Source organism: Rhinoderma darwinii, unplaced genomic scaffold (genome assembly GCF_050947455.1).
Source record: "Rhinoderma darwinii isolate aRhiDar2 unplaced genomic scaffold, aRhiDar2.hap1 Scaffold_533, whole genome shotgun sequence".
In the NCBI taxonomy this organism is placed as follows: Eukaryota; Metazoa; Chordata; class Amphibia; order Anura; family Rhinodermatidae; genus Rhinoderma; species Rhinoderma darwinii.
The window spans coordinates 285033-300052 of NW_027464082.1; the positions used below are offsets into that span (position 1 = coordinate 285033).

The following is a 15020-nucleotide window of genomic DNA, read 5'->3' on the forward strand; positions in this document are numbered from 1 at the left end:
GAGGAGGAATCTACATAAAAACGCCTTCCTGGCAACGCCCAAATGCCCTGCTGCCATGCAGATAAACACTGGCAGCGGCAGCAAGTGCATGCCCACAGCCACCCCTTGTTCCTTCACACCTTGTATCAGCTGTAATCCAGTCCAGTCCAGTGCTGCCTGCTGAGCAGCACTGACCAACACTGCCTGGGCCCAGGCTTTTATCTCTGAGGCCCCATTATGATGTCAGAAAGCTGGCTCTGGAATCCTGAGGGCTCCACTATGACACGTGCAAAGTTCCGTCTGAACTTTATATAAGACGGTGAGGTTCAGTCAGTCACTCAGTGTTGCCTGAGAGGGCAACACTGCAACAGCCGGCCGCCAGGCTGTCTTTTTTTTGCACAGCTAGTTGCCTCCAGGAGGCCACAAGAGGGAGACAAGGGACTGCAAAATGGAAAATAGGCATCCACCAACTTTACAGACAACTTCTCCTTGCTCCTACAACCTCCATCCTTGCACAGTTTGTTATTCTTCTAGGTAACATAGTAACAAATCCAAATTGCTGCTCTCTTTGTAGGCAAGCAAGGCTTTGTTGCAACTGCAATTCTTACTTCTTCTTGAAATGTAGGGACGACAGTACATTCCATCACATCCATCTAGTGTACACAGGTAGGTCCATTGTGGCGGGCAGGCGAGCGGGCGGGCTGCTTTATTGGCTGTTTGCTGTTCCCCTACTCCACTCCACTATTTGACTGTTGTGCTGCATCAATCAATCAATCAATCAATCAATCAATCAATCAATCAATCAATCAATCAATCAGTGGCTGGCTCAGGTGCAGCTCTTTAACTTACCTAAAAGGGAGGGCGGAGAGAAGACAAGGAAGGTGAATGAGGTGTTCCAATGTGAAATGCCGGAAACACAGAAACACAGACGACACACAACAAGAGGTGGCAATCTATTCATTAATTGCATTTAATCAATGAGCTCATTATCACTCATGCATTGTCCAACAGGTGTTGAAATAATGGGATTAAAAGGGGAGATCCCTTCAGAAAGACAGAAACAATAGCAAAGACAAAAAACACTTTTGGAATCTGCTTTTAGTCAATACATAAGGAAAGGGTGCACCGGTCCTGGAAATACTGCAATACCAGGTCAATGCGTGGAGTGGACAGAGCAAGCTCTATTTCCATCTCCCTGTTCTAAAAATCCATTTAATATATGGTCCCCAGATAGGGGACGTATCAGATATTAAACTGATAAGAACAGATACTACACTTGATCTTAGCCAAAAGGCCGAGAAGCGATAACCCGAACGGGCCGCGCGTTGCCCGAGCCTGCCCGATACTGCTGTTCAGCCCTTGCAGCGATTCAGCCTACCTCTAGGCAATTCCATGGGGCCCTGCAGGCTCACACACTCACAGCTACACGGGAGGTGAATAAAGGCCGGAGAGGAAGCCAGACAGGATTTGCTTCTTTTGCTTGCACCACAATGCAGTGCTGAAAGAGGAGGAATCTACATAAAAACGCCTTCCTGGCAACGCCCAAATGCCCTGCTGCCATGCAGATAAACACTGGCAGCGGCAGCAAGTGCATGCCCACAGCCACCCCTTGTTCCTTCACACCTTGTATCAGCTGTAATCCAGTCCAGTCCAGTGCTGCCTGCTGAGCAGCACTGACCAACACTGCCTGGGCCCAGGCTTTTATCTCTGAGGCCCCATTATGATGTCAGAAAGCTGGCTCTGGAATCCTGAGGGCTCCACTATGACACGTGCAAAGTTCCGTCTGAACTTTATATAAGACGGTGAGGCTCAGTCAGTCACTCAGTGTTGCCTGAGAGGGCAACACTGCAACAGCCGGCCGCCAGGCTGTCTTTTTTTTGCACAGCTAGTTGCCTCCAGGAGGCCACAAGAGGGAGACAAGGGACTGCAAAATGGAAAATAGGCATCCACCAACTTTACAGACAACTTCTCCTTGCTCCTACAACCTCCATCCTTGCACAGTTTGTTATTCTTCTAGGTAACATAGTAACAAATCCAAATTGCTGCTCTCTTTGTAGGCAAGCAAGGCTTTGTTGCAACTGCAATTCTTACTTCTTCTTGAAATGTAGGGACGACAGTACATTCCATCACATCCATCTAGTGTACACAGGTAGGTCCATTGTGGCGGGCAGGCGAGCGGGCGGGCTGCTTTATTGGCTGTTTGCTGTTCCCCTACTCCACTCCACTATTTGACTGTTGTGCTGCATCAATCAATCAATCAATCAATCAATCAATCAATCAATCAATCAATCAATCAATCAATCAGTGGCTGGCTCAGGTGCAGCTCTTTAACTTACCTAAAAGGGAGGGCGGAGAGAAGACAAGGAAGGTGAATGAGGTGTTCCAATGTGAAATGCCGGAAACACAGAAACACAGACGACACACAACAAGAGGTGGCAATCTATTCATTAATTGCATTTAATCAATGAGCTCATTATCACTCATGCATTGTCCAACAGGTGTTGAAATAATGGGATTAAAAGGGGAGATCCCTTCAGAAAGACAGAAACAATAGCAAAGACAAAAAACACTTTTGGAATCTGCTTTTAGTCAACACATAAGGAAAGGGTGCACCGGTCCTGGAAATACTGCAATACCAGGTCAATGCGTGGAGTGGACAGAGCAAGCTCTATTTCCATCTCCCTGTTCTAAAAATCCATTTAATATATGGTCCCCAGATAGGGGACGTATCAGATATTAAACTGATAAGAACAGATACTACACTTGATCTTAGCCAAAAGGCCGAGAAGCGATAACCCGAACGGGCCGCGCGTTGCCCGAGCCTGCCCGATACTGCTGTTCAGCCCTTGCAGCGATTCAGCCTACTTCTAGGCAATTCCATGGGGCCCTGCAGGCTCACACACTCACAGCTACACGGGAGGTGAATAAAGGCCGGAGAGGAAGCCAGACAGGATTTGCTTCTTTTGCTTGCACCACAATGCAGTGCTGAAAGAGGAGGAATCTACATAAAAACGCCTTCCTGGCAACGCCCAAATGCCCTGCTGCCATGCAGATAAACACTGGCAGCGGCAGCAAGTGCATGCCCACAGCCACCCCTTGTTCCTTCACACCTTGTATCAGCTGTAATCCAGTCCAGTCCAGTGCTGCCTGCTGAGCAGCACTGACCAACACTGCCTGGGCCCAGGCTTTTATCTCTGAGGCCCCATTATGATGTCAGAAAGCTGGCTCTGGAATCCTGAGGGCTCCACTATGACACGTGCAAAGTTCCGTCTGAACTTTATATAAGACGGTGAGGCTCAGTCAGTCACTCAGTGTTGCCTGAGAGGGCAACACTGCAACAGCCGGCCGCCAGGCTGTCTTTTTTTTGCACAGCTAGTTGCCTCCAGGAGGCCACAAGAGGGAGACAAGGGACTGCAAAATGGAAAATAGGCATCCACCAACTTTACAGACAACTTCTCCTTGCTCCTACAACCTCCATCCTTGCACAGTTTGTTATTCTTCTAGGTAACATAGTAACAAATCCAAATTGCTGCTCTCTTTGTAGGCAAGCAAGGCTTTGTTGCAACTGCAATTCTTACTTCTTCTTGAAATGTAGGGACGACAGTACATTCCATCACATCCATCTAGTGTACACAGGTAGGTCCATTGTGGCGGGCAGGCGAGCGGGCGGGCTGCTTTATTGGCTGTTTGCTGTTCCCCTACTCCACTCCACTATTTGACTGTTGTGCTGCATCAATCAATCAATCAATCAATCAATCAATCAATCAATCAATCAATCAGTGGCTGGCTCAGGTGCAGCTCTTTAACTTACCTAAAAGGGAGGGCGGAGAGAAGACAAGGAAGGTGAATGAGGTGTTCCAATGTGAAATGCCGGAAACACAGAAACACAGACGACACACAACAAGAGGTGGCAATCTATTCATTAATTGCATTTAATCAATGAGCTCATTATCACTCATGCATTGTCCAACAGGTGTTGAAATAATGGGATTAAAAGGGGAGATCCCTTCAGAAAGACAGAAACAATAGCAAAGACAAAAAACACTTTTGGAATCTGCTTTTAGTCAACACATAAGGAAAGGGTGCACCGGTCCTGGAAATACTGCAATACCAGGTCAATGCGTGGAGTGGACAGAGCAAGCTCTATTTCCATCTCCCTGTTCTAAAAATCCATTTAATATATGGTCCCCAGATAGGGGACGTATCAGATATTAAACTGATAAGAACAGATACTACACTTGATCTTAGCCAAAAGGCCGAGAAGCGATAACCCGAACGGGCCGCGCGTTGCCCGAGCCTGCCCGATACTGCTGTTCAGCCCTTGCAGCGATTCAGCCTACTTCTAGGCAATTCCATGGGGCCCTGCAGGCTCACACACTCACAGCTACACGGGAGGTGAATAAAGGCCGGAGAGGAAGCCAGACAGGATTTGCTTCTTTTGCTTGCACCACAATGCAGTGCTGAAAGAGGAGGAATCTACATAAAAACGCCTTCCTGGCAACGCCCAAATGCCCTGCTGCCATGCAGATAAACACTGGCAGCGGCAGCAAGTGCATGCCCACAGCCACCCCTTGTTCCTTCACACCTTGTATCAGCTGTAATCCAGTCCAGTCCAGTGCTGCCTGCTGAGCAGCACTGACCAACACTGCCTGGGCCCAGGCTTTTATCTCTGAGGCCCCATTATGATGTCAGAAAGCTGGCTCTGGAATCCTGAGGGCTCCACTATGACACGTGCAAAGTTCCGTCTGAACTTTATATAAGACGGTGAGGCTCAGTCAGTCACTCAGTGTTGCCTGAGAGGGCAACACTGCAACAGCCGGCCGCCAGGCTGTCTTTTTTTTGCACAGCTAGTTGCCTCCAGGAGGCCACAAGAGGGAGACAAGGGACTGCAAAATGGAAAATAGGCATCCACCAACTTTACAGACAACTTCTCCTTGCTCCTACAACCTCCATCCTTGCACAGTTTGTTATTCTTCTAGGTAACATAGTAACAAATCCAAATTGCTGCTCTCTTTGTAGGCAAGCAAGGCTTTGTTGCAACTGCAATTCTTACTTCTTCTTGAAATGTAGGGACGACAGTACATTCCATCACATCCATCTAGTGTACACAGGTAGGTCCATTGTGGCGGGCAGGCGAGCGGGCGGGCTGCTTTATTGGCTGTTTGCTGTTCCCCTACTCCACTCCACTATTTGACTGTTGTGCTGCATCAATCAATCAATCAATCAATCAATCAATCAATCAATCAATCAATCAATCAATCAATCAATCAGTGGCTGGCTCAGGTGCAGCTCTTTAACTTACCTAAAAGGGAGGGCGGAGAGAAGACAAGGAAGGTGAATGAGGTGTTCCAATGTGAAATGCCGGAAACACAGAAACACAGACGACACACAACAAGAGGTGGCAATCTATTCATTAATTGCATTTAATCAATGAGCTCATTATCACTCATGCATTGTCCAACAGGTGTTGAAATAATGGGATTAAAAGGGGAGATCCCTTCAGAAAGACAGAAACAATAGCAAAGACAAAAAACACTTTTGGAATCTGCTTTTAGTCAACACATAAGGAAAGGGTGCACCGGTCCTGGAAATACTGCAATACCAGGTCAATGCGTGGAGTGGACAGAGCAAGCTCTATTTCCATCTCCCTGTTCTAAAAATCCATTTAATATATGGTCCCCAGATAGGGGACGTATCAGATATTAAACTGATAAGAACAGATACTACACTTGATCTTAGCCAAAAGGCCGAGAAGCGATAACCCGAACGGGCCGCGCGTTGCCCGAGCCTGCCCGATACTGCTGTTCAGCCCTTGCAGCGATTCAGCCTACTTCTAGGCAATTCCATGGGGCCCTGCAGGCTCACACACTCACAGCTACACGGGAGGTGAATAAAGGCCGGAGAGGAAGCCAGACAGGATTTGCTTCTTTTGCTTGCACCACAATGCAGTGCTGAAAGAGGAGGAATCTACATAAAAACGCCTTCCTGGCAACGCCCAAATGCCCTGCTGCCATGCAGATAAACACTGGCAGCGGCAGCAAGTGCATGCCCACAGCCACCCCTTGTTCCTTCACACCTTGTATCAGCTGTAATCCAGTCCAGTCCAGTGCTGCCTGCTGAGCAGCACTGACCAACACTGCCTGGGCCCAGGCTTTTATCTCTGAGGCCCCATTATGATGTCAGAAAGCTGGCTCTGGAATCCTGAGGGCTCCACTATGACACGTGCAAAGTTCCGTCTGAACTTTATATAAGACGGTGAGGCTCAGTCAGTCACTCAGTGTTGCCTGAGAGGGCAACACTGCAACAGCCGGCCGCCAGGCTGTCTTTTTTTTGCACAGCTAGTTGCCTCCAGGAGGCCACAAGAGGGAGACAAGGGACTGCAAAATGGAAAATAGGCATCCACCAACTTTACAGACAACTTCTCCTTGCTCCTACAACCTCCATCCTTGCACAGTTTGTTATTCTTCTAGGTAACATAGTAACAAATCCAAATTGCTGCTCTCTTTGTAGGCAAGCAAGGCTTTGTTGCAACTGCAATTCTTACTTCTTCTTGAAATGTAGGGACGACAGTACATTCCATCACATCCATCTAGTGTACACAGGTAGGTCCATTGTGGCGGGCAGGCGAGCGGGCGGGCTGCTTTATTGGCTGTTTGCTGTTCCCCTACTCCACTCCACTATTTGACTGTTGTGCTGCATCAATCAATCAATCAATCAATCAATCAATCAATCAATCAATCAATCAATCAATCAGTGGCTGGCTCAGGTGCAGCTCTTTAACTTACCTAAAAGGGAGGGCGGAGAGAAGACAAGGAAGGTGAATGAGGTGTTCCAATGTGAAATGCCGGAAACACAGAAACACAGACGACACACAACAAGAGGTGGCAATCTATTCATTAATTGCATTTAATCAATGAGCTCATTATCACTCATGCATTGTCCAACAGGTGTTGAAATAATGGGATTAAAAGGGGAGATCCCTTCAGAAAGACAGAAACAATAGCAAAGACAAAAAACACTTTTGGAATCTGCTTTTAGTCAACACATAAGGAAAGGGTGCACCGGTCCTGGAAATACTGCAATACCAGGTCAATGCGTGGAGTGGACAGAGCAAGCTCTATTTCCATCTCCCTGTTCTAAAAATCCATTTAATATATGGTCCCCAGATAGGGGACGTATCAGATATTAAACTGATAAGAACAGATACTACACTTGATCTTAGCCAAAAGGGCGAGAAGCGATAACCCGAACGGGCCGCGCGTTGCCCGAGCCTGCCCGATACTGCTGTTCAGCCCTTGCAGCGATTCAGCCTACTTCTAGGCAATTCCATGGGGCCCTGCAGGCTCACACACTCACAGCTACACGGGAGGTGAATAAAGGCCGGAGAGGAAGCCAGACAGGATTTGCTTCTTTTGCTTGCACCACAATGCAGTGCTGAAAGAGGAGGAATCTACATAAAAACGCCTTCCTGGCAACGCCCAAATGCCCTGCTGCCATGCAGATAAACACTGGCAGCGGCAGCAAGTGCATGCCCACAGCCACCCCTTGTTCCTTCACACCTTGTATCAGCTGTAATCCAGTCCAGTCCAGTGCTGCCTGCTGAGCAGCACTGACCAACACTGCCTGGGCCCAGGCTTTTATCTCTGAGGCCCCATTATGATGTCAGAAAGCTGGCTCTGGAATCCTGAGGGCTCCACTATGACACGTGCAAAGTTCCGTCTGAACTTTATATAAGACGGTGAGGCTCAGTCAGTCACTCAGTGTTGCCTGAGAGGGCAACACTGCAACAGCCGGCCGCCAGGCTGTCTTTTTTTTGCACAGCTAGTTGCCTCCAGGAGGCCACAAGAGGGAGACAAGGGACTGCAAAATGGAAAATAGGCATCCACCAACTTTACAGACAACTTCTCCTTGCTCCTACAACCTCCATCCTTGCACAGTTTGTTATTCTTCTAGGTAACATAGTAACAAATCCAAATTGCTGCTCTCTTTGTAGGCAAGCAAGGCTTTGTTGCAACTGCAATTCTTACTTCTTCTTGAAATGTAGGGACGACAGTACATTCCATCACATCCATCTAGTGTACACAGGTAGGTCCATTGTGGCGGGCAGGCGAGCGGGCGGGCTGCTTTATTGGCTGTTTGCTGTTCCCCTACTCCACTCCACTATTTGACTGTTGTGCTGCATCAATCAATCAATCAATCAATCAATCAATCAATCAATCAATCAATCAATCAATCAATCAGTGGCTGGCTCAGGTGCAGCTCTTTAACTTACCTAAAAGGGAGGGCGGAGAGAAGACAAGGAAGGTGAATGAGGTGTTCCAATGTGAAATGCCGGAAACACAGAAACACAGACGACACACAACAAGAGGTGGCAATCTATTCATTAATTGCATTTAATCAATGAGCTCATTATCACTCATGCATTGTCCAACAGGTGTTGAAATAATGGGATTAAAAGGGGAGATCCCTTCAGAAAGACAGAAACAATAGCAAAGACAAAAAACACTTTTGGAATCTGCTTTTAGTCAACACATAAGGAAAGGGTGCACCGGTCCTGGAAATACTGCAATACCAGGTCAATGCGTGGAGTGGACAGAGCAAGCTCTATTTCCATCTCCCTGTTCTAAAAATCCATTTAATATATGGTCCCCAGATAGGGGACGTATCAGATATTAAACTGATAAGAACAGATACTACACTTGATCTTAGCCAAAAGGCCGAGAAGCGATAACCCGAACGGGCCGCGCGTTGCCCGAGCCTGCCCGATACTGCTGTTCAGCCCTTGCAGCGATTCAGCCTACTTCTAGGCAATTCCATGGGGCCCTGCAGGCTCACACACTCACAGCTACACGGGAGGTGAATAAAGGCCGGAGAGGAAGCCAGACAGGATTTGCTTCTTTTGCTTGCACCACAATGCAGTGCTGAAAGAGGAGGAATCTACATAAAAACGCCTTCCTGGCAACGCCCAAATGCCCTGCTGCCATGCAGATAAACACTGGCAGCGGCAGCAAGTGCATGCCCACAGCCACCCCTTGTTCCTTCACACCTTGTATCAGCTGTAATACAGTCCAGTCCAGTGCTGCCTGCTGAGCAGCACTGACCAACACTGCCTGGGCCCAGGCTTTTATCTCTGAGGCCCCATTATGATGTCAGAAAGCTGGCTCTGGAATCCTGAGGGCTCCACTATGACACGTGCAAAGTTCCGTCTGAACTTTATATAAGACGGTGAGGCTCAGTCAGTCACTCAGTGTTGCCTGAGAGGGCAACACTGCAACAGCCGGCCGCCAGGCTGTCTTTTTTTTGCACAGCTAGTTGCCTCCAGGAGGCCACAAGAGGGAGACAAGGGACTGCAAAATGGAAAATAGGCATCCACCAACTTTACAGACAACTTCTCCTTGCTCCTACAACCTCCATCCTTGCACAGTTTGTTATTCTTCTAGGTAACATAGTAACAAATCCAAATTGCTGCTCTCTTTGTAGGCAAGCAAGGCTTTGTTGCAACTGCAATTCTTACTTCTTCTTGAAATGTAGGGACGACAGTACATTCCATCACATCCATCTAGTGTACACAGGTAGGTCCATTGTGGCGGGCAGGCGAGCGGGCGGGCTGCTTTATTGGCTGTTTGCTGTTCCCCTACTCCACTCCACTATTTGACTGTTGTGCTGCATCAATCAATCAATCAATCAATCAATCAATCAATCAATCAATCAATCAATCAATCAATCAATCAGTGGCTGGCTCAGGTGCAGCTCTTTAACTTACCTAAAAGGGAGGGCGGAGAGAAGACAAGGAAGGTGAATGAGGTGTTCCAATGTGAAATGCCGGAAACACAGAAACACAGACGACACACAACAAGAGGTGGCAATCTATTCATTAATTGCATTTAATCAATGAGCTCATTATCACTCATGCATTGTCCAACAGGTGTTGAAATAATGGGATTAAAAGGGGAGATCCCTTCAGAAAGACAGAAACAATAGCAAAGACAAAAAACACTTTTGGAATCTGCTTTTAGTCAACACATAAGGAAAGGGTGCACCGGTCCTGGAAATACTGCAATACCAGGTCAATGCGTGGAGTGGACAGAGCAAGCTCTATTTCCATCTCCCTGTTCTAAAAATCCATTTAATATATGGTCCCCAGATAGGGGACATATCAGATATTAAACTGATAAGAACAGATACTACACTTGATCTTAGCCAAAAGGCCGAGAAGCGATAACCCGAACGGGCCGCGCGTTGCCCGAGCCTGCCCGATACTGCTGTTCAGCCCTTGCAGCGATTCAGCCTACTTCTAGGCAATTCCATGGGGCCCTGCAGGCTCACACACTCACAGCTACACGGGAGGTGAATAAAGGCCGGAGAGGAAGCCAGACAGGATTTGCTTCTTTTGCTTGCACCACAATGCAGTGCTGAAAGAGGAGGAATCTACATAAAAACGCCTTCCTGGCAACGCCCAAATGCCCTGCTGCCATGCAGATAAACACTGGCAGCGGCAGCAAGTGCATGCCCACAGCCACCCCTTGTTCCTTCACACCTTGTATCAGCTGTAATACAGTCCAGTCCAGTGCTGCCTGCTGAGCAGCACTGACCAACACTGCCTGGGCCCAGGCTTTTATCTCTGAGGCCCCATTATGATGTCAGAAAGCTGGCTCTGGAATCCTGAGGGCTCCACTATGACACGTGCAAAGTTCCGTCTGAACTTTATATAAGACGGTGAGGCTCAGTCAGTCACTCAGTGTTGCCTGAGAGGGCAACACTGCAACAGCCGGCCGCCAGGCTGTCTTTTTTTTGCACAGCTAGTTGCCTCCAGGAGGCCACAAGAGGGAGACAAGGGACTGCAAAATGGAAAATAGGCATCCACCAACTTTACAGACAACTTCTCCTTGCTCCTACAACCTCCATCCTTGCACAGTTTGTTATTCTTCTAGGTAACATAGTAACAAATCCAAATTGCTGCTCTCTTTGTAGGCAAGCAAGGCTTTGTTGCAACTGCAATTCTTACTTCTTCTTGAAATGTAGGGACGACAGTACATTCCATCACATCCATCTAGTGTACACAGGTAGGTCCATTGTGGCGGGCAGGCGAGCGGGCGGGCTGCTTTATTGGCTGTTTGCTGTTCCCCTACTCCACTCCACTATTTGACTGTTGTGCTGCATCAATCAATCAATCAATCAATCAATCAATCAATCAATCAGTGGCTGGCTCAGGTGCAGCTCTTTAACTTACCTAAAAGGGAGGGCGGAGAGAAGACAAGGAAGGTGAATGAGGTGTTCCAATGTGAAATGCCGGAAACACAGAAACACAGACGACACACAACAAGAGGTGGCAATCTATTCATTAATTGCATTTAATCAATGAGCTCATTATCACTCATGCATTGTCCAACAGGTGTTGAAATAATGGGATTAAAAGGGGAGATCCCTTCAGAAAGACAGAAACAATAGCAAAGACAAAAAACACTTTTGGAATCTGCTTTTAGTCAACACATAAGGAAAGGGTGCACCGGTCCTGGAAATACTGCAATACCAGGTCAATGCGTGGAGTGGACAGAGCAAGCTCTATTTCCATCTCCCTGTTCTAAAAATCCATTTAATATATGGTCCCCAGATAGGGGACGTATCAGATATTAAACTGATAAGAACAGATACTACACTTGATCTTAGCCAAAAGGCCGAGAAGCGATAACCCGAACGGGCCGCGCGTTGCCCGAGCCTGCCCGATACTGCTGTTCAGCCCTTGCAGCGATTCAGCCTACTTCTAGGCAATTCCATGGGGCCCTGCAGGCTCACACACTCACAGCTACACGGGAGGTGAATAAAGGCCGGAGAGGAAGCCAGACAGGATTTGCTTCTTTTGCTTGCACCACAATGCAGTGCTGAAAGAGGAGGAATCTACATAAAAACGCCTTCCTGGCAACGCCCAAATGCCCTGCTGCCATGCAGATAAACACTGGCAGCGGCAGCAAGTGCATGCCCACAGCCACCCCTTGTTCCTTCACACCTTGTATCAGCTGTAATCCAGTCCAGTCCAGTGCTGCCTGCTGAGCAGCACTGACCAACACTGCCTGGGCCCAGGCTTTTATCTCTGAGGCCCCATTATGATGTCAGAAAGCTGGCTCTGGAATCCTGAGGGCTCCACTATGACACGTGCAAAGTTCCGTCTGAACTTTATATAAGACGGTGAGGCTCAGTCAGTCACTCAGTGTTGCCTGAGAGGGCAACACTGCAACAGCCGGCCGCCAGGCTGTCTTTTTTTTGCACAGCTAGTTGCCTCCAGGAGGCCACAAGAGGGAGACAAGGGACTGCAAAATGGAAAATAGGCATCCACCAACTTTACAGACAACTTCTCCTTGCTCCTACAACCTCCATCCTTGCACAGTTTGTTATTCTTCTAGGTAACATAGTAACAAATCCAAATTGCTGCTCTCTTTGTAGGCAAGCAAGGCTTTGTTGCAACTGCAATTCTTACTTCTTCTTGAAATGTAGGGACGACAGTACATTCCATCACATCCATCTAGTGTACACAGGTAGGTCCATTGTGGCGGGCAGGCGAGCGGGCGGGCTGCTTTATTGGCTGTTTGCTGTTCCCCTACTCCACTCCACTATTTGACTGTTGTGCTGCATCAATCAATCAATCAATCAATCAATCAATCAATCAATCAATCAATCAATCAATCAGTGGCTGGCTCAGGTGCAGCTCTTTAACTTACCTAAAAGGGAGGGCGGAGAGAAGACAAGGAAGGTGAATGAGGTGTTCCAATGTGAAATGCCGGAAACACAGAAACACAGACGACACACAACAAGAGGTGGCAATCTATTCATTAATTGCATTTAATCAATGAGCTCATTATCACTCATGCATTGTCCAACAGGTGTTGAAATAATGGGATTAAAAGGGGAGATCCCTTCAGAAAGACAGAAACAATAGCAAAGACAAAAAACACTTTTGGAATCTGCTTTTAGTCAACACATAAGGAAAGGGTGCACCGGTCCTGGAAATACTGCAATACCAGGTCAATGCGTGGAGTGGACAGAGCAAGCTCTGTTTCCATCTCCCTGTTCTAAAAATCCATTTAATATATGGTCCCCAGATAGGGGACGTATCAGATATTAAACTGATAAGAACAGATACTACACTTGATCTTAGCCAAAAGGCCGAGAAGCGATAACCCGAACGGGCCGCGCGTTGCCCGAGCCTGCCCGATACTGCTGTTCAGCCCTTGCAGCGATTCAGCCTACTTCTAGGCAATTCCATGGGGCCCTGCAGGCTCACACACTCACAGCTACACGGGAGGTGAATAAAGGCCGGAGAGGAAGCCAGACAGGATTTGCTTCTTTTGCTTGCACCACAATGCAGTGCTGAAAGAGGAGGAATCTACATAAAAACGCCTTCCTGGCAACGCCCAAATGCCCTGCTGCCATGCAGATAAACACTGGCAGCGGCAGCAAGTGCATGCCCACAGCCACCCCTTGTTCCTTCACACCTTGTATCAGCTGTAATCCAGTCCAGTCCAGTGCTGCCTGCTGAGCAGCACTGACCAACACTGCCTGGGCCCAGGCTTTTATCTCTGAGGCCCCATTATGATGTCAGAAAGCTGGCTCTGGAATCCTGAGGGCTCCACTATGACACGTGCAAAGTTCCGTCTGAACTTTATATAAGACGGTGAGGCTCAGTCAGTCACTCAGTGTTGCCTGAGAGGGCAACACTGCAACAGCCGGCCGCCAGGCTATCTTTTTTTTGCACAGCTAGTTGCCTCCAGGAGGCCACAAGAGGGAGACAAGGGACTGCAAAATGGAAAATAGGCATCCACCAACTTTACAGACAACTTCTCCTTGCTCCTACAACCTCCATCCTTGCACAGTTTGTTATTCTTCTAGGTAACATAGTAACAAATCCAAATTGCTGCTCTCTTTGTAGGCAAGCAAGGCTTTGTTGCAACTGCAATTCTTACTTCTTCTTGAAATGTAGGGACGACAGTACATTCCATCACATCCATCTAGTGTACACAGGTAGGTCCATTGTGGCGGGCAGGCGAGCGGGCGGGCTGCTTTATTGGCTGTTTGCTGTTCCCCTACTCCACTCCACTATTTGACTGTTGTGCTGCATCAATCAATCAATCAATCAATCAATCAATCAATCAGTGGCTGGCTCAGGTGCAGCTCTTTAACTTACCTAAAAGGGAGGGCGGAGAGAAGACAAGGAAGGTGAATGAGGTGTTCCAATGTGAAATGCCGGAAACACAGAAACACAGACGACACACAACAAGAGGTGGCAATCTATTCATTAATTGCATTTAATCAATGAGCTCATTATCACTCATGCATTGTCCAACAGGTGTTGAAATAATGGGATTAAAAGGGGAGATCCCTTCAGAAAGACAGAAACAATAGCAAAGACAAAAAACACTTTTGGAATCTGCTTTTAGTCAACACATAAGGAAAGGGTGCACCGGTCCTGGAAATACTGCAATACCAGGTCAATGCGTGGAGTGGACAGAGCAAGCTCTATTTCCATCTCCCTGTTCTAAAAATCCATTTAATATATGGTCCCCAGATAGGGGACGTATCAGATATTAAACTGATAAGAACAGATACTACACTTGATCTTAGCCAAAAGGCCGAGAAGCGATAACCCGAACGGGCCGCGCGTTGCCCGAGCCTGCCCGATACTGCTGTTCAGCCCTTGCAGCGATTCAGCCTACTTCTAGGCAATTCCATGGGGCCCTGCAGGCTCACACACTCACAGCTACACGGGAGGTGAATAAAGGCCGGAGAGGAAGCCAGACAGGATTTGCTTCTTTTGCTTGCACCACAATGCAGTGCTGAAAGAGGAGGAATCTACATAAAAACGCCTTCCTGGCAACGCCCAAATGCCCTGCTGCCATGCAGATAAACACTGGCAGCGGCAGCAAGTGCATGCCCACAGCCACCCCTTGTTCCTTCACACCTTGTATCAGCTGTAATCCAGTCCAGTCCAGTGCTGCCTGCTGAGCAGCACTGACCAACACTGCCTGGGCCCAGGCTTTTATCTCTGAGGC

The 15020-nt window shown here is 47.9% G+C and overlaps 10 non-coding genes across 10 annotated transcripts; all 10 read right to left on the reverse strand.

The window, feature by feature from the left end:
- Nucleotides 1-1094: 1094 nt before the first annotated feature.
- LOC142722287 (U2 spliceosomal RNA) lies at nt 1095-1285 on the reverse strand. The gene has a single exon (XR_012874603.1). It is a non-coding gene; the product is annotated as a U2 spliceosomal RNA (small nuclear RNA).
- A 1296-nt stretch (nt 1286-2581) lies between these two features.
- Nucleotides 2582-2772, reverse strand: LOC142722288 (U2 spliceosomal RNA). Its single transcript, XR_012874604.1, has one exon. It is a non-coding gene; the product is annotated as a U2 spliceosomal RNA (small nuclear RNA).
- A 1284-nt stretch (nt 2773-4056) lies between these two features.
- On the reverse strand, nt 4057-4247 carry LOC142722291 (U2 spliceosomal RNA). Its single transcript, XR_012874606.1, has one exon. It is a non-coding gene; the product is annotated as a U2 spliceosomal RNA (small nuclear RNA).
- Nucleotides 4248-5547: 1300 nt separating this feature from the next.
- LOC142722292 (U2 spliceosomal RNA) lies at nt 5548-5738 on the reverse strand. The gene has a single exon (XR_012874607.1). It is a non-coding gene; the product is annotated as a U2 spliceosomal RNA (small nuclear RNA).
- A 1292-nt stretch (nt 5739-7030) lies between these two features.
- On the reverse strand, nt 7031-7221 carry LOC142722328 (U2 spliceosomal RNA). The gene has a single exon (XR_012874642.1). It is a non-coding gene; the product is annotated as a U2 spliceosomal RNA (small nuclear RNA).
- A 1296-nt stretch (nt 7222-8517) lies between these two features.
- Nucleotides 8518-8708, reverse strand: LOC142722293 (U2 spliceosomal RNA). The gene has a single exon (XR_012874608.1). It is a non-coding gene; the product is annotated as a U2 spliceosomal RNA (small nuclear RNA).
- Nucleotides 8709-10008: 1300 nt separating this feature from the next.
- On the reverse strand, nt 10009-10199 carry LOC142722161 (U2 spliceosomal RNA). Its single transcript, XR_012874477.1, has one exon. It is a non-coding gene; the product is annotated as a U2 spliceosomal RNA (small nuclear RNA).
- A 1276-nt stretch (nt 10200-11475) lies between these two features.
- LOC142722294 (U2 spliceosomal RNA) lies at nt 11476-11666 on the reverse strand. The gene has a single exon (XR_012874609.1). It is a non-coding gene; the product is annotated as a U2 spliceosomal RNA (small nuclear RNA).
- A 1292-nt stretch (nt 11667-12958) lies between these two features.
- LOC142722310 (U2 spliceosomal RNA) lies at nt 12959-13149 on the reverse strand. The gene has a single exon (XR_012874625.1). It is a non-coding gene; the product is annotated as a U2 spliceosomal RNA (small nuclear RNA).
- A 1272-nt stretch (nt 13150-14421) lies between these two features.
- LOC142722295 (U2 spliceosomal RNA) lies at nt 14422-14612 on the reverse strand. Its single transcript, XR_012874610.1, has one exon. It is a non-coding gene; the product is annotated as a U2 spliceosomal RNA (small nuclear RNA).
- Between the last annotated feature and the right edge of the window lie 408 nt (nt 14613-15020).